The 26,035-nt window shown below is 37.9% G+C and overlaps 1 protein-coding gene across 4 annotated transcripts in view; it reads left to right on the top strand.

Moving 5' to 3' along the window:
* The window catches only part of LOC109400987 (early estrogen-induced gene 1 protein), a 337,105-nt gene that overhangs the window by 47,297 nt on the left and 263,773 nt on the right, over positions 1–26,035 (top strand). For 2 of the 4 annotated variants that reach the window (XM_062851356.1, XM_062851357.1), the window contains exon 1: positions 11,552–12,367. The exons of the other annotated variants lie outside the window; for them this stretch is intronic. The gene's annotated coding sequence lies outside the window, so the exon portion shown is untranslated. Of the gene's footprint in view, positions 1–11,551; positions 12,368–26,035 lie in introns of those variants that run through there. 4 annotated transcript variants of the gene reach the window in all.

Below are 26,035 nucleotides of genomic sequence, written 5' to 3' on the forward strand. Positions count from 1 at the left end.
TAATTGTTGTGCCGTTTAAGCTTTGTTCGTGATTGATGACGTGTAACCTGACGTAAACCTATCATTGATCTGTTTTTATTTTGGCCACCAAACCCAACATAGACTCAACAGTTTTGTGTTTACAAAGCTCTGGTTGATTAGAAGTAAGAATGACTTGAGAAAAGAACGCCTTTGGAAGCCCCGGGAACACTCCTGTATTGCCATGGCCCCCCTCAACGCCCCTGAATCCCCTTGAAACCCCCAGGATCGCTCCTGAACTCCTCTGGAACGCCCCTGGAACAGTGTCAAATACTCTTTGGACACTAAGAATACCTTTGGAACACCCCTGGAACGTCCTTGAAACCCCTTGAAAACCCCTAGCAATTTCCGGAATCCCTCTGGAACATCTCGAGAAAACCCCTAAAACCCTCTGAAATGCACGATAAGGTAAAGTAAAAAAAAATCTGGCAGGCGTGGTAATAACTTAGGTTTTGCCAGTGTTCAACAACTGGATAACTGATGCATATTGACAGTGTGATACAAACATTTTTTTGATGAAATAACAATAAAAATGTTATTTTAAATATTGTTAGAGTGTTAAGGACATCCTTCCAGTTCTTGTACCTATGGTGTGACTTTGATTGTTGTAGTCTATTTGTCAGCAAAGCTTATTTCGTAGGGGGCATCCATTTAGTACGTCACGAAAAAATTGGGAATTTTCGAAACCCCCCCCCCCCCCCTTCGTACGGGGTTTTCGTATACCTATGCATTGCTTGTCACACTTTCCAGAACCACCCCCTCCCCTCTCCTCCCTCTGAGCGTGACGTACTTTATGGATGCCCCCTAACAGAAATTTCCAGAAACTGTTCCACATTTAGGTAGTGTTCAAGAAAATTGCGAATCACCCTATCTAATCAACAAGAAACCTAAATATATTTATAATTCTGATTTTCTTGTCTGTCCAAGATGTAAGAGGTAAAATTACTAAAAATAATATCTCATATTCATTCCTGTAGCATTATCATCATATCACAATTAGCTCTTGGTAAGATCTAACCAATTGCAGCAAGCTATTCGATTGATCTTCAAATCTCATTTTTTGTTATTGGTCAAATGGATCTCAATTAGACCAATATCACGTTTTGATCGTCAGTACTTGTTCTCTCGAAAAGGCAACTACGGGCTCAATTTCAATTTTGAGGATCTTCTACCCTAGAATTCAGAATCATCACTTGAGCAAATTTAATTGCAATTTGGATAAGGTTTATGGTTTATTTCTCATAAAATTTTAATCTGAATTCGAATTATTGCTACAATTTCTGTGAGAATTGCTGAACATATTTCAAAGCATTTTCTTCAGTTCGACGGAAAAATTTAAGAGAATAGGTTTTAAAAATGGTTTTATGTAGAAGCGTTTTTTTTTTCTGGTGAAAATACTATCAAATGTTTAATCTCCTATAGATGTTCTTGGATGTATTGATAGAGAAATACCTGGTGGAGTTTGTGGCCGTATTTATGCGGAATTTTCATGTTGACGCATAACAACGTTCCTAGGATTATTTGATGAAATTTTTATTGAAGCTACTGATGGTGGAAATAAAAGGCCAAATTTCCCCATACACAACATTTTATCAAATCTGATTATATTCTGAATCCTTATACAACTATGGATACCAAAAACATCAGAAATCATTCAAAAAAGCAATACAAGGCTAAGTTATATTATGATGTACAATATCAGACAATTTTAGAGCAACTTGTATTTAAATATATGACTCTCTATATTCGAAAAATCATATCTCAAAAACTAAAAAAACATACATCTCGGATATTGAAAAAGTAATGGAATGCATATGAAAAATAGATAAATTTACTGAAAAAACATAAAATAAATGAAACCGCCATAACTTTTTTTTTCTTATTAACAATTTCAAATTAAGTCAACTGTTTTTTAAAGTTCATTATATAAGTCATAAATAATCAAAATTTCATTGCATTCGTTTCTTTAAATCCGGAGATATAACAGCTCAAAGTTGGCTATCGAATAATTATACCTTTTTCTAGAATCTTTACAACTTCGTGTAGAATGGACCGATCTTTTCCCAATTTGAACCACTGATACACAACTAGTTGATGAACTTACATTAAAAATTTGAGAATATTCGATGCCCTTTTCGAAAAGTTACAGCGAGTTGAACATTTTTTGAAAAGTGAAAATTTCTCCTGTCTCAGTTATTTTGAGTATCCCCTGTACAGATGTTGTATGTGTCCGTTTATGACGTCGTGTATTATTGTGCATTTGTAGTGTTCTGTTTTATTTTTGTCGCGGCTGGGTGCCAAGCGAAATAAAGAGCATTTGTAGGGTTCCACATTATTCAAGTAATATGACGCCCAACTGAAAAATCCACTGTTCTTCTTCTTATTTATGGCTCTACGTCCATACTGGGACTTGGCCTGCCTCGCTTCAACTTAGTGTTCTTTGAGCACTTCCACAGTTATTAGTTGAAGGGTTTTCATTGCCTGCCATTGCATGAATTTGTATATTGTGAGGCAAGTACAATGATATTCTATTCCCAGGGAGTCGATAAAACTTTCCCGACCGGAATGGGAAGCGAACCCGCCGTTTCCGGATTGGCGATCCATAGCCTTAACTACTAGGCTAACTGGGGACCCCACTGTGTTGGCTTTATAGCAACACAGGCATTGAAAATGCGATTACTTATTCGTAGGTCATTTTTGGTTAGTTAAATAGGCGTCTCCAGTTATCCTAGTGGTTAAGGCTATGGATCGCCAATCCGGAAACGGCGGGTTCGATTCCTGTTTCGGTCGGGAAAGTTTTATCGATTCCCTGGGACATAGAGTATCATTGTACTTGCCTCATAATATACAAATTCATGCAATGGCAGACAAAGAAAGCCCTTCAATTAATAAATGTAGAAATGCTCTAAGAACAAAAAGTTAAAGAACGGTAGGCCATGTTCCACTAAGAACGTAGACCCATAAAGAAGAAGAACTTTATCAATTTTCTGTGGAATTGCTGAATATTTACTTGAAATCCTACATTTCATCTGTACAAACTGTTCAGCTACTCTGATCAAATGGATTGCTGACCGTTAGTTTTTTTTAGTGATTCTTATATTTTGTCCCGTTGTTCGGCTCCTACAGAAAGACACATTCAGTCGAACCAGCAAATCTCATTGTGTCTTGTGTCATATACAGCTTCATCATGGATAATGCCATAATGTTCGCTGTCTGTAAGCCAACAGTGGCCTGCCTGCGCGAGTGAGTGGATGCTGCTGATGAGCTCCGCATTGGTTAGTTATTTAACGGAAAGAAGCGTGGAAAAATCGAGCTGATAAAGTTGGATTTTCTTTGTCAGAGAGGAGGGTGTACGAGTGGATCGGGTAAAGTAGATGACGAGCAGCCAGCCAGATGACTGCTGGCTGAAAGAAAATTATGTTCGACCTCAGAGCGTTGCTGTTGGATTGAATGACAGACAGTGAAAGTGAAATGAATGGAAGGGAAACGAATCCACAAAGACGGAGAATGATTATTCTTGTAAATGCTGTGTTTCAGAATTAAGACTTCAAGGCGGCGTAAAATTACAAGAAAAGATTCAATTGGATTGGACGGATGAGAATAGGAATTTGAGGTAATTGGGAATCGTTTGCCTTGATGAGAATCACACACACACAATCGATTGATGATCTTTACAGCAACGTACTCGAAAAGTGTTCACTGTATGAATTATATTTGACTTTCACTTAATATTGCTAATGTAGGATAATACTAGTACTTCTTCGACATAGAGTATCTTCGTGGTTGCCATTCGACCTACAAAAACCAAATGATCAATCAGCATGGAAAGTTTAATAACTGGGAAGTGCTCATAGAACACTTAAATGAGAATCAGACTCAGATTCAATTGAAACGTAACGCCATGTGGAAAAAGTAGAAGTACATTTTGTATTATATATTTAATCCTAAATAAATGTTTAATTATTTTTTTCTTTTATATTCACAGGTAATTTAATCAACAATTCGTCAAAGTTCCTTCAAAATGGGGTGAGTGACTAACTTACAATAGAGTGAGAGCAAGATCCGTGAGGATGATACTATTTTTGTTTTATAAAATTTAGCGTTTTTCTTGATGCTGCAAATTCACTCACTGCATCAAGGGATATAAGCAAAGCATGCAAAAAATACGTGCATATTCCCACAGTAGTTTTGATTGGCAAACGATTTGATCTACCTAGAAAAAAAAAACCTAGGTTAATATTGATTTGATCAGAATGACCCGAAACACCTGAAACCAATATTTAATAATAGTTACTTTGACGATCTCTATTATCTTAGTACTAAATGTAAATAAAACAAAAAATGGAAAGATTTACAGCTGTTTGTGATTGTAAGGACTCATATAGCCGAACTGGTAAAGATAATGTAATGTGATTGTAAGGACTCATTCTTCAACAAGACCTTGCTGAGGATGAAGCCGTTTCCTTGATTTCTTTTAGCATAGACATAGAGATCTTCAAGGTTCAAGGTGTCAACAGCTACGTTACTCGGCAAGCCTCGTTGGATAAATTTACGAATCGTGCTGTACAAATCATCATTTTGCAACTCGTTGCATAAATAACCATTATGCGTTCAGTCATATTACCCCCTTCAGTGTCGATTTATGCTTCCAACTATTTCCCTTATTGGAAATTTGTCAAAACTCGATTAACTCCAATGCACTGTTTTCCAACATCAAGATTGCTGAAAACACAACACAGATTGGATTGACATTCTTAATTAAAAAAGTGTCACACGTGTCAATCGAATTACCATGGTATTCCCTTTTCCTTTTGCGTTTCTGTTGGAACATAAACAAACAGACATACTATTCTGTAAATATTCAGAAAAAGCAATCTCAATGAATAGAATAATTTCTTGAAGTCATAGAAAAATGATATGCAAACAATGATACAGTCATTGTACAATTATGGGTCACTCTGTCACAATTATTAGTCAGACAGTTCACCATGCAATTCAAATGTATTTGACCCATAATTGTGGGTGACCCATGATTGTGCTATGACTGTACTAATCGTAGAATGCTGCAAGTCCTACGTATGTTTATCTTAGCCCCAAAAACCTTGAATATTCATTCTGACCCGAAAAATCAATGAACATTCCGATCAAATTGACAGACGTGTCCCAAAACGAATCGGTTTGGCTTGTCTGTTCCATCCAATCAAGTTGCAAGCAACCTGTTCTCGGTATCCTTCCGGGTTGCGCTTGCCGGTGTTTGCCCCCACATACCTACATACATACACAATCAATAAACAATTTCGTTGTTTTCCATTCTGAGAGCGAAGAAAAAACTGTACAAACAGAACTAAACAGAGTGCTCATTTTTATTCCATTTACAAGAATTACCGATTGCATATCTGTGTCGATGTCGACTAGTGCGAGGTGATTTCGGTCCCCATCAAGCACACGACGGCACTACGCCGAAGTTGTTGTTTTCGGCGTTGGCTATGTTGTGTGTTATTGACCATGGCGGTTGCGACGATGTAGGCTAAATGCATTTTCATTGAGGTGGGGCAATGTCCATGTATGGGTTTGTTTTCCTACATACCTACCTACCTACCTATGTCCACATCCTTGCTGCTCGTTGCTATTCCATTCGTTCCGTTGTGCTATCGCCATCGGCTGTGCTAGTTTCATCAGCCAGCCGCCCATCGTTGTACGTACTTATATCGAAGAGGAAGTTTTTCCGGGTTGGTTAGTGGTTGTTCCATGTAGTTTACAATGTAATGGGTTAGTATGATCAATGTAAAACAGTGGTTCTTAAGCTTTCTCATCGTTCACTGCACGAACGAGGTGGAATTTGCAGGTGTTCTGAACAGTTGATATGTGCGATTAGCTACTAGTTAACTAGTAGTTAAGTTTTTAGTAGGTTTCCTTCTACTTATATTTGATTGATTTGTCTTTATTATAGAGACTCAGCCCTTCCCGAGCAGGAACGAATAACTGACACATAACAGCAGCATACCAAAGTCAGGTATCATACCAAGACAAGGTATTGGTTGATTACCCAGTATTTTGGTATTTTGTAGATATTAATGAAATGCCTCAACGAGGTTTGAGTAGTAGTTTGGTGTTGAAGACCGCTTGAGGTATTATTCAATTATGGAAAAATCACTATTTGTATGGAAAAATCACCGATTATTATTTAGGTATTACCATACCAGATGTCATTATTCACGTGTTATGTACAGAATACACACCAGTTATTATTTTAGGTATTTTACCTCTAATGCAGGGCTTCTTAATACATCATTGCGGTTGTAGGTATTCGGTTTTCCATGCCTGAGTTTGGTATTCCTCAGCTATTTACTCCTGCTCGGGTTGGCTGGTTCGTCTCTTCATCCTACTTTACATCTTTCTATCAATCTGTCTACTTTCTCTCTCTTCTCTACCTATACATCTCATGTACATCCTTAGGTTCATAGCCGTCGATAGAACTAGAAACGGATTGAAAAAGCCGTTTCATTTTCTTCCAACTTTCACAGCACAATGTCAATCTATCGTATAACACAGTGGTGCTCATCCTGCGGCCCTCCAAGCCTTAAGATGCGGCTCGCGGAGTACTTTAGGACGAATCGAATTTTTTGAACGATTATTTGAAATAACTCGTTAAATTTATTAAGAAATCAAACAAAAAAATGCTGATCAATTTTCACAGCGTTGAACACAAATTAAATGATAAATAAACAAAAAGAACAATCCGTTCTGGTAAGATTCGAAATCGCAGCTCCGAAATATTTCGGCTTTTCAGCTAAGTCACTAAGCCAGCTTATAGTTATTTATAAGTGGTACGAATCAAATGAAAGTTTGTTAAAATGCAATCTTGAATCGTTTAAAAATTAGTTGCAGTTTTTAAGCGCAGTCAATGCCAATATTGTTTAATTTTCACTGCTTGTTTAAATTTCTATAATAAGACTCACACATTTTTCGAAACAAAACTTACGAATCCAATTTGAATTGTTCAAGCGAAACTCCTGAACGAACTTAAAGAAAAAAATCTCAGGCGAGGTTCATAAAGCGTCTCCTGTGCCCTTTTGGAGAAACTTTTGGATACATTTTTGGAGAAACTTCAGGGAACATTATTGGAGAAAACTTTAAAGCAACTCTAAGCGAATTACACAGCGCAACATTTTTTTGTCTCAAGAGCAAACTTATGTGTCTCTGAAAGATTTTGGGCCGCTGAATCCGAATCCGGGCTCAGATTTGCTTCAACACGTCACAATTTTGAGCTATACCTCAATTTATAGGGCAAAATATGCGATTTTGGGCTTTTTTGACTGCAAGCCATTAAGCATGGAAATATTTTTTTTTAAGCAATCAAAACGTTAATTGGTCAATTGGCTTCTTTAGTGGTGTTGAGATAATTCCATATTCTGAATCTGCATGCCAAACTGAGCCGAAATCCAAATTTTCATCAATTTTGGAGCCCGGGAACCTATTTAAAAATCAATATGAAATTTATATGGGAGCGATTTGTCGAATCACCCCTCGTCGCATTTTGTACTGAGCGGAGCTGTCAAGCAGTTGCCCAGCTGTCAAAAGGTGATTTAAAAAAATCTCTTTGAAATTGATTTTAGATACCAAAATAAAGTTCTAAAAATCTGAAAAAAATCATAGCGGCTCAGAAAAAGGTGCTCTTTCGTTTAAAAATAAAAAAATCATTGAATTTTTCTTAATTTAAAAACCCAATTAACATCTAAATTAACGACTCATGCAAAATATTTCGTTTTACCAAATCAAATTTGATAGATTTAAGCATTTTATGTTAGTATGAAAACTTGCATACAACTTTTGGAGGGTGACTTGTATGGGAAATATCGTACCTAACATAAATCGCTCAAAACTATCAAATTCAATTTGGTAAAACGAAATATTTTGCATGAGTCGTTAATTTAGATGTTAATTGACCAATTAACGTTTTGATTGCTTAAAAAAATATTTCCATGCTTAATGGCTTGCAGTCAAAAAAGCCCAAAATCGCATATTTTGCCCTATAAATTGAGATATAGCTCAAAATTGTGACGTGTTGGAGCAAATCTGAGCCCGGATTCGGATTCAGCGGCCCAAAATCTGTCAGAGAAACATAAGTTTGCTCTTGAGACAGACCAAAAGTTAATTTTTGTTACGCTGTGTTATATGGAGAAACTCAAATCATCCTGGAAAAAGTAAACCTGAAGAAACTCAATGAGAAAGTTGTGGCGACACTGAATGGAAATTATAGGAGCATCTTTTAGAAAAATGTTCTGGCGCCACTCTAACAGGAATTTCTTAAACAACTTTAGAATAAATTCCTCGAACAACAAAAAGAGAATTTTCAGGAGTAACTACAAACAAGATACCAGGACCAACTGCATCAAGACACAAAAGATGCCTAGAATGCCTGAGAAAAATTTGAACAATAAATTTGAAGCAACTTATGCAGCAAATTTAGAAGATAATGTTGGAGAATCTTCCCGAAACAATTGTTAAAAATCTAATTTTTGAAGAAATTTGATGATGAAGTATTTCATCAACTTTAGAAAAGGCTTATGGAAAGAATTTACTAAAATCTTCAAGCAACTCTTGGAAAATTTTCGGAAAAATCCGGGAACTATTCTAGGAGAATTTTTTGGAAACGATTAATGAGGAATTCCTGAAGTAACTTCAGGGCAGTTCCAAAGGCAAATCAAAGAGGAGTTCTTAGAGGTGTTCCAAGAGAATTCTAGAAAAACTAAAAGAAACTTCAAGAAATTTCTCGAAAACCTTCTGGAGCAATTCTACAAGAAATTTCAGGAGAAAATCCTGCAAACCTTTTTGGAGCCATTCAAAAGAAATTATTGTAAAAGCTGCTTGGCAAGTTCTTGAAGTGGCTTCAAGGCAATTCTAAGGGCAATTTCTAAATTGTTTGTTTGAATTTCAATTTGAAGCTCAAACGTTTTTCTCAACTAATCTTAGAATCTAAATTGAACTCCACAAAGGGCAATAGATTATAAAGTTTGACCCTTACACAAGTTCTGAACAGTTCAGATTTTTAATAAATATGCCTAAGAATTGTTCTTTTTGTTGTTTTTGGGCATCTATGATTTATGCGGCCCGCAGGTCGATCCCGAACTGCAAATTAGGCCCGCGGTATCCTCCAGCCTGAGCACCACTGGTATAACACCAATAAGTTATGCAACCAAGCGAACTGTGCCGCATCATTTTCACATTAGTCTTCACACAATTTATCACTTTACGCCTGACATACATGATCCAATGCGTAAACCCTCTGCCAAACAGCAATTTCCCAATAACACTGCGACATCTACATGACCTTGTACAGGCGCAGAGGGCTCAACGGCCTAAGGGTTCGTTCAAATATTACATAACGCTAAAGGGGGAGCGAGGGGGTCTAGCACAATGTTACGGTTTATACAAAATTTAAAAATTTCATATACAAAAGTTGTTACATGGGGGAGGGAGGGGCTTTTTTTTTTTTTTTTTTTTTTTGTCTGTATTAACGAGATTTTTAACCCTAGGCTAGTTCATCTCGGGACCCACGTTTTACTTCCCTTCCGAAGGAAGAACCCACATTTTGTGAGTATGTCGGGAGTGGGATTCGATCCCAGGTCCTCGGCGTGATAGTCAAGTGTTCTAACCACCACACCAGGTCCGCTCCACTAGGAGGGAGGGGCTCTAAAATAGTCAAATTTTGCGTTCCGTAATATTTGAATGAACCCTAAGGTGGGCAAGCGATTACAATTATCACCTCTCTCTCCTTCCCCACATTGACCTGCAATCTGGCGTAGCAGGCGTCATTGCCGCCTTAAATTAGAAGATCACCAACGCTCACACACTGAAGAAACTTGTTAGTTTCCGGCATCTCATTGGTTTCCTGTGTGAGTGTAGCTGGTCTGGCGATGTTGGAGTAGCAACTACGGGAAGTCAAGTACAAATTTGGGCTCCATTGGTTAATCTTTCGCAAAGCTAGAACTGTGTTACGGGTATAAATATTTGTTACAATTATAAGACAGAATAATTGTTAAATGCGTTATAAATTCTATATTCGTTCGTTCTTTGTGTTATATGTTTTATTTTAACTTGTAAATATTCCTCGAGTTTTAATATACATTTATAGGGTTCTGGAAAAATAGAGGCCCATGAAATGCAATCCAATATTGATTGCCAACTTTCAGGCTATTTCGGGCAGCGGTCAAGTGCTAGAGATGTAAACCTTTCCCTGCCACGGACTTCAAGTTGTTGAGCTCAAGTATCGAACCCTGAAGCGGGGTGCCCTATTAGGATTAGTTTTCCCAGACAAAACTAAGCTATGACCACAGCAACAAATGCTGTGAACTAAAAGGCAAACTGCCAACTAAAATACTATTCCAGGATGACTGATGGACCCAAACCAAAGCATGAAACCTCGTCATCCTGTGATCGGAAGATGTTATCCATTTGGATAACAGGGCACATATATGTTTTGTGTCGTGTTGCGTCAATTTGTGGTGTTCCTAATTTGTGCATTTGTAAGGTTATATGTGTATCGTGATGTGTTAATACTTTGTAATAATTAATTTCTTTTATTTTTGTAATAACTGTTTTCGTAAAACACTATTTTGTAGACTACCAATTTTTGAACTATCATATCTCCGAAACCAGTGAACCAAATTGAATGAAAATTTGAACGTTTATCAACAATATGTAGATACTTGATGGGACATTTTAAAATGTAATATTTTCTTAAAACGAATACAGTTATACCGGTTTGACATTTTCACCCATATAGAGGAAAATGAGTCAAATTTACAATATCTTTTATCAACCTAAATAGGCTCGATATTTCATTGTTGCGGTCAATACTCACCTAAATAGTTGAATACTTTGAAAAGCTTAGAGTCTCAGCTTCCTAATGTTGAGTTTAGATTTGAATGGTTTTCATCCTTTTTTACCATTTTCTCGCGAAGAGACCAAAAAGAAAATTAAAATCCCAGAAATGGCGGCCTGGTTTCAGTAAAAATTACCCTGATGGGGATTCGTCTACGGATGACCAACGACCAAGCTACAGTTCTGCAAACGGATTTCAATGAGGAAACATCAAGGGCAAGATTCAACGAGTGTAATGGGTATACCTCTTGAAATCTGGAAAGATAACAAATAGCATAACAAATTGATCGTCTGCAGTGTGGTGACTCTACATTGTGTGAATGTTGTCAGATCGTAGAACACTACGTTGATCTTTGTCCACGTATGCTCTTCTCAGTCACGTTTGGTTGTCGGATCTAGTCTGCTATTCAGCTTTCGGATTAGGAGTCGCAGAACTCTGTCTTCTCCCTCAACTGTTTGAGTACTGGGACATTCGCCTGGAACTTTTCAACTCAGAAGCAGACTCCCTTTTTAATTAACTCTTAAAAAGTTGATATTACTTGATATATCTTAAACGCTCATTTTCATTCAAAGAATATTCAGCAAAATAGACGTACCCATATAAAATTATATTACGTTTTCAAATATCCCAATTCATCAGCTCAACAAGGTACGACCGGTGGAGTCAGCTATCTGTTTCATTCAATAGTCGTTTGTCATGTAAATCTGTCAAAGCCATTCCCATCTGTCCATTCGTTAACATCGTACCTTGTGTCGATGTGCAAAAGAAATCAGGACTTACGGGGCGCGCATGTGCGTTGTTTTGATTGAAAATTTTGCTTCCGTTCGTCCGTGGTTGTTCTTCGTAGACTTCGTGGAGCTTCCCGACGCAACGAAAGAGAGAGCGACGAGCGTGAGCTTTTATGTCATACTCACTCATGTGTACGACCATGCAGCTCCATCGGATGTCGGCACTCTGACCAACCGAAGCCCGAGGATGTTCAGTCCTAAAGTTCTTGCGTTCCACTTCGGTCGTGTTTTCGTACGTTCGGCCGTCCCGTCCGTCGTTGTCCGTGAACTGGGTCGCGTGTTTTTCTCTTTTGCTTTTCCGCCGTCCGTCGCCCGTCGAGCGGATTATGAATGAACGGAACTTCGGTGCTGCACTCGACCTGCCTTGTGGGTTGGCCTTCCTCTACCTTGTGTTTATCAGTGAAACAAGTTCGGTACGAGGTCGCTTCCCCGGTTATGTAATGTAGATAGGCTACCACCACGCTTTGTTCTGTGGAATTAGTGGCGCGGGGGGAAAAGGATATCCTTGTGATAGGTCCTACTAAACTACCGTTTACTTCCTCGTGCGAGCTTGCCCGTGGTTCGTAACTTCGGAGAACGAAAACGACGGAGGTGATTTTTTACCCGCGATCGATGGTGGCAGTAGAGGGGTTGATTTATTGTAAACATCCCACACCGTGCACCTTGGCCGTAAACCGTGAGTAAACCATTTCCCACCCTTCAAGCCTTCAAGCACAACGAAAGGACTTGCACAACGTGGAACGAATTTCCGTTTCGGCTGTGGGGGGCGAAAACACTGTTATCATCGTCCATCGTGGGGGAGTGTGATGGATCTAATATTAATAGAAGCGTCGAGTTCTCGACCTTTGAGACTTTGACGTACGCTGTCATTCATCGCCCACTAACGACGCGACGACGCACGGACCGGCTGTGCGGAGCGCGAAAATCCACGATAATGAGAATAACGCCCATGCAAGCCAACAACATGAAGCAGATGCGCCATCGTAGAAAAGCCGTCGTCATCGTCCGGGGTACACACGGGGGTTTCTTTGTGGTCTTTGTGTGCATGTATGGGTCAGACAGTGAGTCCCCCTTCTTGGTGTGGCTATTGAGCCTGTTGAATTTGCGTTGATGACGACTCACGCAAACGGATTCGCGGGCGGCGTAGTCACGAGATGCAAACTTGAAGCGGAAGAGAGCACCGAGCTGTTTCATCATGTTGGATTGAACGGACGGACAGACAGACAGACACACATATTCGGGGCGTAATTTAAAATTCATGGTAGATTTAATTTGATGATAGTGTTTTTGTTTTGTTAATTTTCGCTTCGTTTTTCTCTGGGGATGTGCAAATCATTCTTCATATTTTGTTGCGTGATGCCATTACTAATATAATTCTGGTATCTACAAGAAAACGTCTAAAAATTCAAAATTGAGCTAAAGTTGGCATTGTGAGATGAGAAAGAATTTTAATCCAACATAAAGTTTATACGCCATAACCTTTCAAAGTTGAACACTTAACTTAATCGAACTAAGGAATTTCAAAAATATTTTTTTCATTAGTTCCTTTCTTTACTCTTAGCTGTTTAACCTAATTTATAGCTTTATTGTCCAGTGGGAAAACTACGTGAGCGATTGTAGTTGACACTTATACTTGGTTCTGCGCCTAAACGTATTTCATTCTATGTACTATATCGAACTGGTTGCCTTTGTGCTGCTTTCACAGTCCGATTCAGGGTTGCCGTATCCAATTATCCGAGTTCGTTAGAGCTATGGGCTCAGAAAAGGGTCAGTGTCAGCCGCAATTTCGGGTGAAATTGATCACGTTTCGTAGTTTTTGGCCCATAATTTTGGAATACTTATCGATATGGACAAATTTAATGCTTTAAACAAGTACGACCATGGACAAGGAGGTTATAAATCCTACTGCAAATCATGTTATTACAAAAAATATCATTTGAAATAAAAAATAAAGAAATAATAATTTCGGGGTGAAATTGATCAGTCGGTGAAATATTTCTGTAAGTATTGAACTTATTTTTTCCTCCTAAATTAACCATCCTGAAATGCGAAGATCTATGCAAAATTGTTATAAGTTTACTAAATTTTAAATTATTTAAGTTTGAAGTTAAATAAATCTTAAGAAACGCCTGAAAGTATGCAATTTCCATACTAAATATGATATATCTTCCGGAAAAGTAAATATTCATGCATAAATTTCAATATTTATAGAACTTTTGATGACGTAATCGGGTTTAGCGAATACCTGGCAGCTAGAAACATTCATTCGAATATTCATTACATTTGCGATACAGCTACGGTAACAAAAGTTTGAAAGTGTCTTTGAAGTTCGCCTGACAGGCAGTTTCGGAAAAATATTGAATTTTTATACAGACATATGTGACTAATTGGCTGTAAAACATGTAAACTCATCATTCAATAACCCTTGAGCCAGATAACGGTCTTTTTTTTACAAATTGTTTGAAGTTTGAAGCGTTATTTTTAACAAATAAAAATGGCCCTTTCGTCGATCAATTTCACCCCACTGATCAATTTCACCCGAAATCACGGTAACTCACGAAAAATTGCAAGTGCCGTGCCGGCGCTGGGAATCGAACTCATGACCAATGAAACTAATGTGAATAATCCAATACAACATCAGTTCCAGTATGTGGGGCGGACTTGGTGTGATCGCTAAAGGGCATGCCTTTCATGCCGAAGACTTGAGATCGAATCTCATTCGCACGATTTTGTGTGCTTTTTTAAAACCTTTAAAGCGTTGATTTTTGCGATTTAGTTTCTTCGGAGAAGTTTCAACATGATAAACGCATCGTTTGACATGAAGAGTTGGAGTGCAAAATGCTATTCTGAACAACTTTGTCAAAGACGTCATAATGCTATATCTAATTCTTTACGAGGTGTATTGCATTGTCTGTGCATGCCCAATAAAGATCATATATTTCTTATATAAAAAAATCGGAATTTGTATAAACCGCACTCTTAGTTGGTAGGTCCGGCGATGGTTAGCCAAACTCTATATTGCAAGCGGAAAGATAGCAGAACAATTGCCATTGACCGACGAAGACTCAACATTGTAATGGCGGTTTAAGATTCTCTGGAATGGCGGTTTGTGGATATGTGTAACAAACAAAAAGTTGCGCAGAACACTACAAATGTACAAAGTGGTCCGTGTTGGGCGCTTAGATACAAATGCGCAAAAAATAACACCATCTTACAACAAACAACATTTAACATAAATTGTGCCCAGTTATCCAGATGTATAACGAAGTCCAATCCCGGGATGAGGAGGTTTCATTATTGTTCTTGGTCCATCAGTCAGTCAATATCAAACTCATCTTACATATACTTGCATACACAAAGTGGAAGTCTTTTGAACAGCGCAGTATGTAGATGTTTCACAATGCCCCAGGAAAAAAGGTACATAGGATATTATGACGCATCCTAGCTTTTGGACGTTATTTCGTGAAAAAACGCGCCATAACGTCGGGACAGTGTGGCCTCGGACGTTTTGATCCATTCCCCTTTGAACACTGCAGTCATCTCCTTAGTGCCGTGACATCATCAGTAGGTCGGCTCCAGAGGCACGTTCTCCTCCATTTGGGAAAATTGTGCCAATCATCATCATGCTGTGACGTGATTCACGCCATGTTTAGCCGTATGTATCAAGGTTGCAGCCTAGTGGTTTTCTATCACTAAAGTAAGGTAACCTACTTGAATCTTCGAATAACGCAATAAAACAGATTAAAACCATGTGTGAAACTGGTTTCAAATACCAAAAAAGTCACAAGAAGGTTTCTAGAACCTAGAGTGGAACGAAAGTGAAACCATGACCTTGAAATCCTCTGGGGATTCCATCGAACTTCTCTGGTGTCAGAAATTCTTTGGGAGATTTCTTCTGGGATTTCTTGCGAAATTTTTCAGAGAATCCTTTGGCACACTCTTCCGGGTTTTCCAAGAATTCATGTACGTATTGCATAGGTAATTTTTCCAAAAGTATCTTCCAAGTGGTAGGATATTTCAAGAACACATTTTAACATTACTCTAATTCTAGAACTACTTTTAGGTATCCGTAAGAGATTTTTTTTTTTTCTGGGATTCCTCTAGGTAGTACGAGATCCCGCTTGATAATTTCTGAGAATTCCATGAGTTTTTGTTTGGATATCTTAAATAGTTCCTGCACGCAAAACAAGAAAAGCTACCAAAAATTGAGATATGCCTTTTCTACCAATTTATGTATTAAAAACGTACAGAAAATGTGATAAATCATAATCCATTCGTTGTATTAAGATGCGCTACAACGGTTCCATAGCTTCCATACCACTACACACAAACACCTCCATTGAAACCCGAGAAGTTGAACCGGGTTGCGTTTAAAAATAACTTTCGCTTCGCTGTTGAGCTTCGGTCCTATTGTCTACATGGAATTTTCCACTTGCAAACAGCAACCTGCTGGATGCGGGCTTTTCAGTGCACAATGGGTCTAGAGTCGTATTTACGAAGACAAAAATGTTTCTGCCAAGTTCTGTCATTTCTTTTTTTTTCATTATTGTGAAATGATTACGGTCAATTAAGTGTGGCTTATCCAAAAATCTGCTGATTAATTATTCTCTATACAATATCAGAATGTTTTACAAAGTCATAGCTAATTTACAAAAATAAAACATTTGATTGATTTGATTGATTTGTCTTTATTAAAGAGACTTTCAGCCCTTGGATAAAACATTCGAATCATTAGAACTTTTCGAAAAGTTTTCAATAAATTGCAACTTTTTTGCCTTTGGTCATATTTTAGTCGAGTCCAACGATACATGAAGACCGATACATTAGTCACAAAGTTTCAAAATTTAATTTAATTCGGTTCGCTTAGTCCTAAGGTACAGTAATTTGATAAACGGAAGTCAAAAACTAGATCAAGGAATCAAGCCCAAATTTGCACCAATTAAATCAAACTCGTTGAGGAACAAGTAATCAAAATTTTAATAGTTTTGGTGGACTTAATAAAAGGATACAACTTGCCAAAAATGTTTTAGGCAATTTTTAAAACTTAGCATGCTTTTGTATATACCACTAGGCGGTGCTAGAGGTTAAGCAAATTTTAAATTTAATGTATCTCAGAATTCTGGTCACTTACAAAGTTGGTGTCTTTGACAATGTTGTTTGGTAGGTCAAGGGCTTACAGTTAATGGTCCACTTGTTTCGAAATTTTGCCACAAGGAAGCGCAAGTTACACATTTGCAAAATTATGGAAATGAACGTTTTTTTTTTCGTAAAGCAATCAAAAAGCTGTAATTTAGTTTTCTTTGAACATATTTAAGTCATGTCAAAGGGTTTTCAAAGAGCTATATATTAGTCATAAATGTGCAAAATTTCATTTCATTCGGTTCACTTAATCCAGAGATATAGCAGTTTAACGAAGAACACTCAAATATGAAACATTTTACTAGAGTCGCTCCAACTTCATGTAAAACTATCCAATCGAGCTCAAATTTGTACCATTTATAGCTAATTAGTTGTGCAACTAGCAGATAAAATTTGAGAATATTCCCTACACATTATAGAAAGTTACAGGTTGCTGAATATATTCGAGATAATAAGTAAAAGATACATGCTTCTACTAATTTGCAACTAGCGCCGTCTACTGGCAGAATTCTGAACCAATCAGCTAATCAACTGAAACGCCTTAATAAACCAAACAACATTGCCGAAGAAACCAACTTTCTAAGTAATCAGAGTTCTGAGATATATGGAATATAATAATTAATTTATCGTCAGCGCTACCTAGTGGTGGAATTTTGAATCAAACGGCCCATTACCAGTAAAACCTTGGCTGGCCTAACAACTTTGCCAAGTATACCGAATATTTAAGTAATCATGGTGCTAAGATGTACGGTATGGAAATTTCGCCAGTGCTACGTCTTGCTGTCTGTGATATCTGTCATACCAGAGACAAACAGACGTAACACTGATGAAATGTTTATACCAAATATCTCATCATCCTGATTACTTAGAAAGTTGGTGTCTTCGGCAATATTATTTGGGTGGTCAAGAATTAACAAATGATGAGCCGTTTGATTCAAAATTCCACCACAAGGCAGCGCTAGTGAGCAAACAAATATTATATTCCATATATCTCAGGACTCAGATCACTTAGAAAGTTGCTGTCTTCGGCGATGTTGTTAGGTTGGTTACGGCCGCTCAGTTGATTAGCTGATTGGTTCAAGGTTCTGTCAGTAGGCGGCGCTAGTTACGAATTAATTGAAGCATGCAACTTTTATTTATTATTTCAAATATATTCAGCAAGCTGTAACTTTTTCAATAATGCATTAAATATTCTCAAATTTTTCCTGCCAGTTGCACAACTAGTAAGCTATAAACGGTATAAAATTGGGCTCGATTGGATAACTTTACATAAAATTGGAGCAACTCTAATAAAGTAGTTCATATTTGAGTGTTCTTCGTTTAATTGCTATATCTCTGGATCAAGTGAACCGAATGAAATGCGACATTGCAGAATTATGACTAATACATAGCTCTTTGAAAAACCTTTGACTTGACTTAGACACGTTCAAAGAAAACAAACTTACAGCTTGTTGATTACTTCACGAAAAAATATCAATCATTTGAATGATTTTGCAAATGTGTAACTAGCGCCGCCTAGTGGACCATTAACTGTAAGCCCTTGACTCACTTAACAACGTTGTCGAAGACACCAACTTTCTAAGTGGTGAGAGTCCTGAGATATATGAAATTTAAAATTTGCCGTTTATTGGTGGAATTTCTAATTAAACGATCCATCACCAATCACCATCCATCATGGCATCGCAAATAAAATTATTAGAAAGCAGATTTTGAATTAGTTTAACCAGACGAACCACCCTAACATAACAATAATAGGTAATAGGGTCATCAATTGAAAATAAACTTTCTAAAACACAATATGTGTCTAAAAACTTAAAGCTGAAGCTTAAACAGTTTTGTCTTCGCAAATACGGCTCTGGGCCCATTGTGCAGTGTGGCGGCTGTATCACTTCCATCACCAAGCCACGTTTGTGTTGATCATGATGGCTTTCAGCCTCTTGTCTATTCATGTGCAGTTATAGCCGTGCTGGTTAGAGCGCAAGATACCGTGCATCACCATGATACTGTCTCGGTTCGATTCCCGCCGCGCCCGTATTTCTTTTTAAACATGTATTGGTATTTGATGCCGCCGCTGCTGCCATGATCAGTCTAAAAATAGAACAAATAATAAGGAACCAGTGCGACAGAGCATAACACACGCACACATGCGACAGTCTAAAAATAGAACAAATAATGAGGAACCAGTGCGACAGAGCATAACACACGCACACATGCGAAATTTTCCTTTTCCAGATTCTAGGAAGCCAATACAATTTTTGGTATACTGCCACCTACCAATTTTTGTATTTGCAAGGCCCTAATACAATATTTGTATATGTTTCATGCCCAATTGTATTAGAATCTGCCAATCTCAGGTTGCGTGCATATACTTGCATACACAAAGTGGAAGTCTTTTGAACAGCGCAGTATGTAGATGTTTCACAATGCCCCAGGAAAAAAGGTACATAGGATATTATGACGCATCCTAGCTTTTGGACGTTATTTCGTGAAAAAACGCGCCATAACGTCGGGACATTGTGGCCTCGGACGTTTTGATCCATTCCCCTTTGAACACTGCAGTCATCTCCTTAGTGCCGTGACATCATCAGTAGGTCGGCTCCAGAGGCACGTTTTCCTCCATATGGGAAAATTGTGCCAATCATCATCATGCTGTGACGTGATGTTTAGCCGTATGTATCAAGGTTGCAGCCTAGTGGTTTTCTATCACTAAAGTAAGGTAACCTACTTGAATCTTCGAATAACGCAATAAAAAAAAAAAACAGAATAAAACCATGTGTTAAACTGGTTACAAATCCCAAAAAAGCCACAAGAAGGTTTATAGAACCTAGAGTGGAAAGAAAATTATACCATGGCCTTGAAATTCTCCAGGGATTCCATCGAACATTTCTCAGGAATTCCTTGGGAGATTTCTCCTGGGATTTCTTGTGAAATTTCTCAGAGAATCCTTTGGCACACTGTCTCCGGGCTTTTCCAAGAATTTATGTACGTATTTCATAGGTATTTTTTTTTTCTAAAAGTATCTTCCAAGTGGTAGGATATTTTAAGAATACATTATAACATTACTTTAATTCTAGAACTACTTTTAGGTATCCCTAAGAGATTTTTTCTGCGATTCCTCTAGGCAAGGATGGGAACACTCACTTGCAAAGAATTACACTCACTTGCTGTTTTCTCGGCTCAGAAGCGTGCTGTCAAGAAACGATGTATGGACGACTTTTGCCTTGTGGTTTTGTCTAAAAGTTTGCCGAATAGAGTAAGGGTCGCACACGTATACCGAAGTCGTGAGGGAGCCGCGAAGACATGTTCGCAAAGACGCGAAGATGTAAATTACACTCACCTCGTGGAGAGTCTGCTTAAATGAAGAACATAGACACATCTACTAGACCATATGGGTAATTCTCGCTGAGACCGGTCAACTATTTACACCTAGTCTTCAAAAATGTTTAAGGTGGCGATTTTCTGTAAAGTCCTCGTTAAAAAAGTGAGGAAAATGCATTGGGTTACTCAAATTGATGGACCCCCCGTTAGAGAGAGCCACAACATTTTTTGCAGACCCCTCGATTTTGGTCAAATGGTGGCTCATTTAAACAGTTATAACTCGAAAGTTTCTCCAAAACCCACCTTAAACGAATTGAAAATAAAAAGTTGGGTTGACCTTATTGATTTTGGCCGCCATCTTGGACTTCTAACCCAAAACATTTTTTCCACCATGATGGCAACCACCGATTTTCAAAATGTTTGCATCAATTGAAAGCTGAGACATTTATAAAGGGTGAGACGATAATTATTGTGCCATTTTCAAACTAACGTAACTTTTTTCCTACTTCATCAAAATCAACCAAGTTTTGCACAGTTTCTCCTTATAGTCTATTGTTTACATATAATGAATTGAGCAGTTATCAGTGAGATTTGTTAACAGTTCTAAAAAAAATGTTGTACAATCACATGCTAAAATAAAAAAAATATGGTATCGCGCCTTGGAACAATTAATGATTATACATTATCAGATCATCTTAATGTTCGTCAATAGTTTTCAGGAACGGTTGTCTGTGAAACATAAGCTTAGAGCTGGGTGAAGTCCAGGCACGATGCGCATAAAAAACCTGAGAGCTTTAATTATTTGTTTCAAGTGGAGCCTAAACATGTCCACATGGAGGGCGTTAATTGAAAATGTCTTAAATTTCATCGAAACGCATCCTTAATTTGAACCTATACCAAACGGGGGGTCCATTAATTTAAGTAACCAAATGCAATTTCCTTGCTTCTTTAGCGAGGACTTTCAGAAAATCGCCACCTTAAACATTTTTGAAGACAAGGTGTAAATAGTGGGCCGGTCTCAGCGAGAATTACCCATATAAGATAAGTCTCTAAGTCTAGTCTAGTCTACACGTACACAGCCATTTGTCTTCTTTATAACATAAACTCATATAAACCGAATAAACCCCGTAGCAAGTTACTGCAGGAATTCCTTCAGAAGTTCTCCCAGGAACTGGTGACCCTCCTTTTACATCAGGATCGTTTTTGACCCAACCTGTATACTACGTCAGCGAGCTGTTCCCAACGTGATGCATTAGGAAGGTTAAGGAAATCGCTTAGGGTTTTACCCAAGAGATCCCCTTGAAATCCATCCAGGTGTTTCTTCTGAGATTCCTCCAGAAGCTACTTCTGGGTTTTCTTCAAAAGTTTCTACGAGGATTCCCAGATTTTTTGTTGAATATCGGATAAAATTCATTCCGAGATATCTCCAGGAGTTCCTTCTGCTGGGGCTCCCCAAAAGCTTTTCCGTAGTGTAATCCAAAAGTTTTTTTTTTTCTGGAATTCTATCTGTAGTTCTTTTTGGGATTCGCCGTAGTTTCCCTTCTGGAATTTGAATCTTTTTAGGTTTTGTCCAGGAATTTCTGCAGCAGTTTCTCCTGAGGTTCCAGCAAAAACTTTTTTTGGAATTCCTGCAGGAGTTCCTTCGGGAATTCATCCATGATTTTATTTTTAGATTCCACGAAGAGCTTCTATTTTACTCAATGCAGATGGAACGAAAGTTCTTTCAAGAGTTCATCCGGGAATCCCCCAGAAGTTTATTCTAGAACTCTTCAGAGAGTTCTTTCTGCGATTTTTTTCTGGAATTGCTTCTGTATGAAATTCTCGGAGGAATCGCAGGCAGAAATTCACGGAAAAATATCCAAAAGGGATTTATGGGAAATCCGCAGACGGAACCCTCGGGAAATCCCCTGAAGAAATTGATGGGATTTCTGGAGAAAACCCCAAAGGGACACCAGTGAAGCTTCTCTAAAGCATTTTGAAAAAATAAACAAACAGTAGCGAAAGATGTCCGAATCCCTAGTTTTTAAATTATGGTTTTCCAGATAAAAACAGACGGGAAACTAGATATTCGAATGACGGTTGAAAGATTGAAAAATATGTATGACGATAAAACGATCAAAAACTCGAATCCTCGAAAAAGATCCGAAACGGATCGAAACGTCGGAGTAAGAGAACATAAGGTGTTTTTGGTCTCACAGTCCGGCTGAAAGCCAAAAAATACTCCAAAGAATACACCAACAACAGTCGTAATCAATCAGCTAACACATAAAAACTAAATAGAGACTAAACTATCCAGATGACTCGAATAATCGACGTGAAATTCGGATTATCGAGGCCGATATTTATTCACTTTCATCAAAGAATAAGAATATCAAGAATGCCCACTCCGCTTATGTTCGGGGGGACACTACCGCAGCGCTATCTGCGGATGAAGGTTCAACCTTCATACGGTAGTGTGCGTTACTGAGGGGCCGTCCATATACCACGAAGACAGAAAATTCATGGTTTTTGACCCCCTCCCCCCTCCCCGTGGACAAGCGTGGATTTTTCATTGACCCCTACCCCCCTCCCCCATTGTCCACGTGGACATCAGAAAAAAAGTTTTTTTTTCGCATTTCACATAGAAAAAGTGATTTTGAAAAGTTTTTTTTAAATTTTTTTTTCGTAAATCATGTTTTAAATATAATTGAAAACTTTATAAAATACAAATATTCTATAAGTAGCACAAAATAGGTACCTTCTAGGGTACCTACAAGTTTTTAACATTGTTTTTAATTCAGCTTAATGTTTGTGAAAGTGTGGGTTCGATTCTTGCTCCAGTTGGTGAAAAATTTTCGTCAAACGGAAATTCTTTATTGGGTGTTTTTCGTGTAATGTCTATCGCCTAATGTTAGTGATTGTTCAATGTTTAGTCTGTACAGCCTCTGGTTGAAGACGGCGTTTTTTTAGAATATTTATTCAATCTATGATTGTCTGATTGTTTTGTTGAGATAAAGTGATCTTAGATTTTTGTTGAGATAAGATTATATTTATTAGATTCTTACAAAAACCAAAATTTACAGCAACTAAATTGTATTGGTGAGGCTTAGACTTCAATATCCATTAGAAACATCTTAAATTTTAAAGGAACCTACAAAAAAAAGTTTTTGTGATAAGCCTGCAAATCCCTAGATGTATTTTGAAACTTTGAAGTAGCTTAAAAAATTGATATGAAAATTTTCTGACTGAAACACCAACATTTGCATGGTCTACACTCCATTTTAAATCTCCAGTATATTCCTCGATGAAGAAAACTAAGTAATTAGAAATTCTGATAATATAAGACAAATTAGTCTGTGAATCAGTACCATATTTTTTTTGTATAATAAAATAAAATGTATGAAAGAACTGTTGAAGAGAATCTCATCAATAATGCGACATAATTTGTTTCGTTTGTTGATTCTTGTTTCCTAATTTATATGTTAATGTTGTCCACGTGGACATTTGACGAACCCCCACCCCCCTCTCCGTGGACAAGCGTGGACTTTTCGCTAACCCCCTCCCCCTCCAAGCTGTCCACGTGGTATATGGACGGTCCCTGATTGTATTCGGATATCAAAACATACGCACACCTCCTTCCCTGATGACAAATCACGAACACTGTTACAGAGAGCTTCCACCTTGATACGCTTAGAGAGCGCCACTTGTCTTGTCGCTTGACGTTTACATATAAAAAGGCAAGAGAGGGCATTCTTTCTATTTTTATTCTTTGCTTTCATTCAACACAACTTTTTCTTTGTCTGTATTTATGGAATTTTTAACCCTAGGCTATTTCGTCGCGGGACCCACGGCTTTACTTCTCTTCCGATGAAAGATCTCACAATCTCACATTTTGCGAGTTTGTCGAGAGTGGGATTCGATCCCTGGTCTTCGGCGTGATAGTCAGGGGCTTTAACCGTCATACCGTGTGCGCACCTAACTTTGCGCAGGTCCAAACTTTGCGCATTCTTGTAAAATAATTAAAAAATAACTAAATGTCAACATTTTCACCAGTTTAATCATTGCACTAGCATTGTGTAAACATAAACATTATTTGACGAAAATTATATTACCATAAAATCTTTGTTTATGTTGTATAATAAACAAAAAATACACAAAAACGTCAACATTTGCCTCGCCTCAACACGGCTGCCAAGAAGTAACTCTACTAAAAATCAACATTTTCCTCGATAAAACTGTGCAACGATGATTAATTTTGCAGTTAATTGACAAAAAAGGTGATATTCTAGTAATATCAATCACAGTTCGTAATATTTTTTTCAATTTAACTAGTAAATAGTGGTGCGCAATGTTTGGAACCAATATTTGCACTGTGTTCCTAATTTTTGCGCACTTTCAGTAAATGCATGATGAACGTGAATACATGACTTATGAACCATTTAAATATTATGTAACAATTATATTGACAATTTCAGGCCTGCCTCCACCATGTAGCAAATTTTGTATGGAAATTAGTAGAAAATTGTATGAACCGTAGCACTACGGCAGGTACTCTTGGTCTGAATACAATGTTACGTAATTTGTGAACAGTCCTTCATTTGACTTTTCCGGCGGTCAATGTTAGGGACGATTCAAATATAACGTCCACCATTTTTTTTTTGAATTTTAGAACCCCCTCCTCCCCCGGGTTATACGCTTCATAGTACAGGGGGTGGCCAAAATGTTTGGGATAGGCAACATTTTTTCTCTCACAAAAAAGTTCAACATGGTGTAACTTTTCATAGAGTGCATCGAATATTCTCAAATTTTGACTGCTAATAAACCTATTATATGTACATCAGTGGTACAAATTTGAGCTCGATTAATTAATCTTTCACGAAGTTATAACCGATCTGGTAAAACACTATTTTTTAGTCTATCAATTTTCGAACTGTCATATCTCGGAGACCTGGGAACCGAATTTAATGAAATTTTGAGCGATTATCAACAATATAATAGTGCTTCGAAATCATGTATATTTGTTGTATGTATTGTTATAAATATTGAGCGATCACCTTTCGTGGGTGGTCGATTGTTTGCTTTCCGCGTGAAGCGAGCAATAGCGCATCAGATTGCATGTTTTGTCACGTCTTTTGTTGTAAATGTTGAGTGTCCAGCTGACGCGTGTGGCTGTTTGTTTGCTTTCCGCGCGGAGTGAACAATAGCGCTTAAGTTTTTATATGTTGTCGCGTCTTCAATGGTAAATATTAAACGATCACCTGACGTGGGTGGCCGATTGTTTGCTTTCCGCGTGATGCGATCAATAGCACTTCCGTCTGCATATTTTGTTGCTTCATTTGTAGTCAATATTGAGCAATCACCTGACGAGGGTGGTTGGTTGTTTGCTTTCCGCGTGAAGCGAACAACATCACTGCAGTTTGCACGGCATACTGCAACTCCAAAAGGTCATATTACTTATCGAAGTGAATCCTGACCCAACGATACCTGCCCTACTAACAATCACTCCTTCCTGCAGCTTTTGGTGAAGACGTGCGGTAAACGCCAACTTTCACATAACAAAGGTTGCTATTAACATTCCTTCACTCTTCCAACCTGACTGCAAGGACGTGGCCGGCGCCGTTATTGTACTGTTAAAGAGTGCCTCTGAAGCGTGCACAGTGAGAATGTTGACCACTCCCAGTCAATTATTCAGTTGATTCATTGTGCAACTGTCATTGGTCCGAGTCAATCACGGAGTAGCAACCATAGATATGTGCAGTCAGTCTAAGCTAAGCTAAGCTAAGCTAATATAATAGTGCTTCGAAATTCATCAGAACATAGATACTTTTTAAACTTTGAAAAAGTTATGATGGTTTGACATTTTCACCCATTTAGAGGAAAATGAGTCAAATTTACTATACTGCACAAA

This window comes from Aedes albopictus, chromosome 2 (assembly GCF_035046485.1).
Source record: "Aedes albopictus strain Foshan chromosome 2, AalbF5, whole genome shotgun sequence".
NCBI classification, from domain to species: domain Eukaryota; kingdom Metazoa; phylum Arthropoda; class Insecta; order Diptera; family Culicidae; genus Aedes; species Aedes albopictus.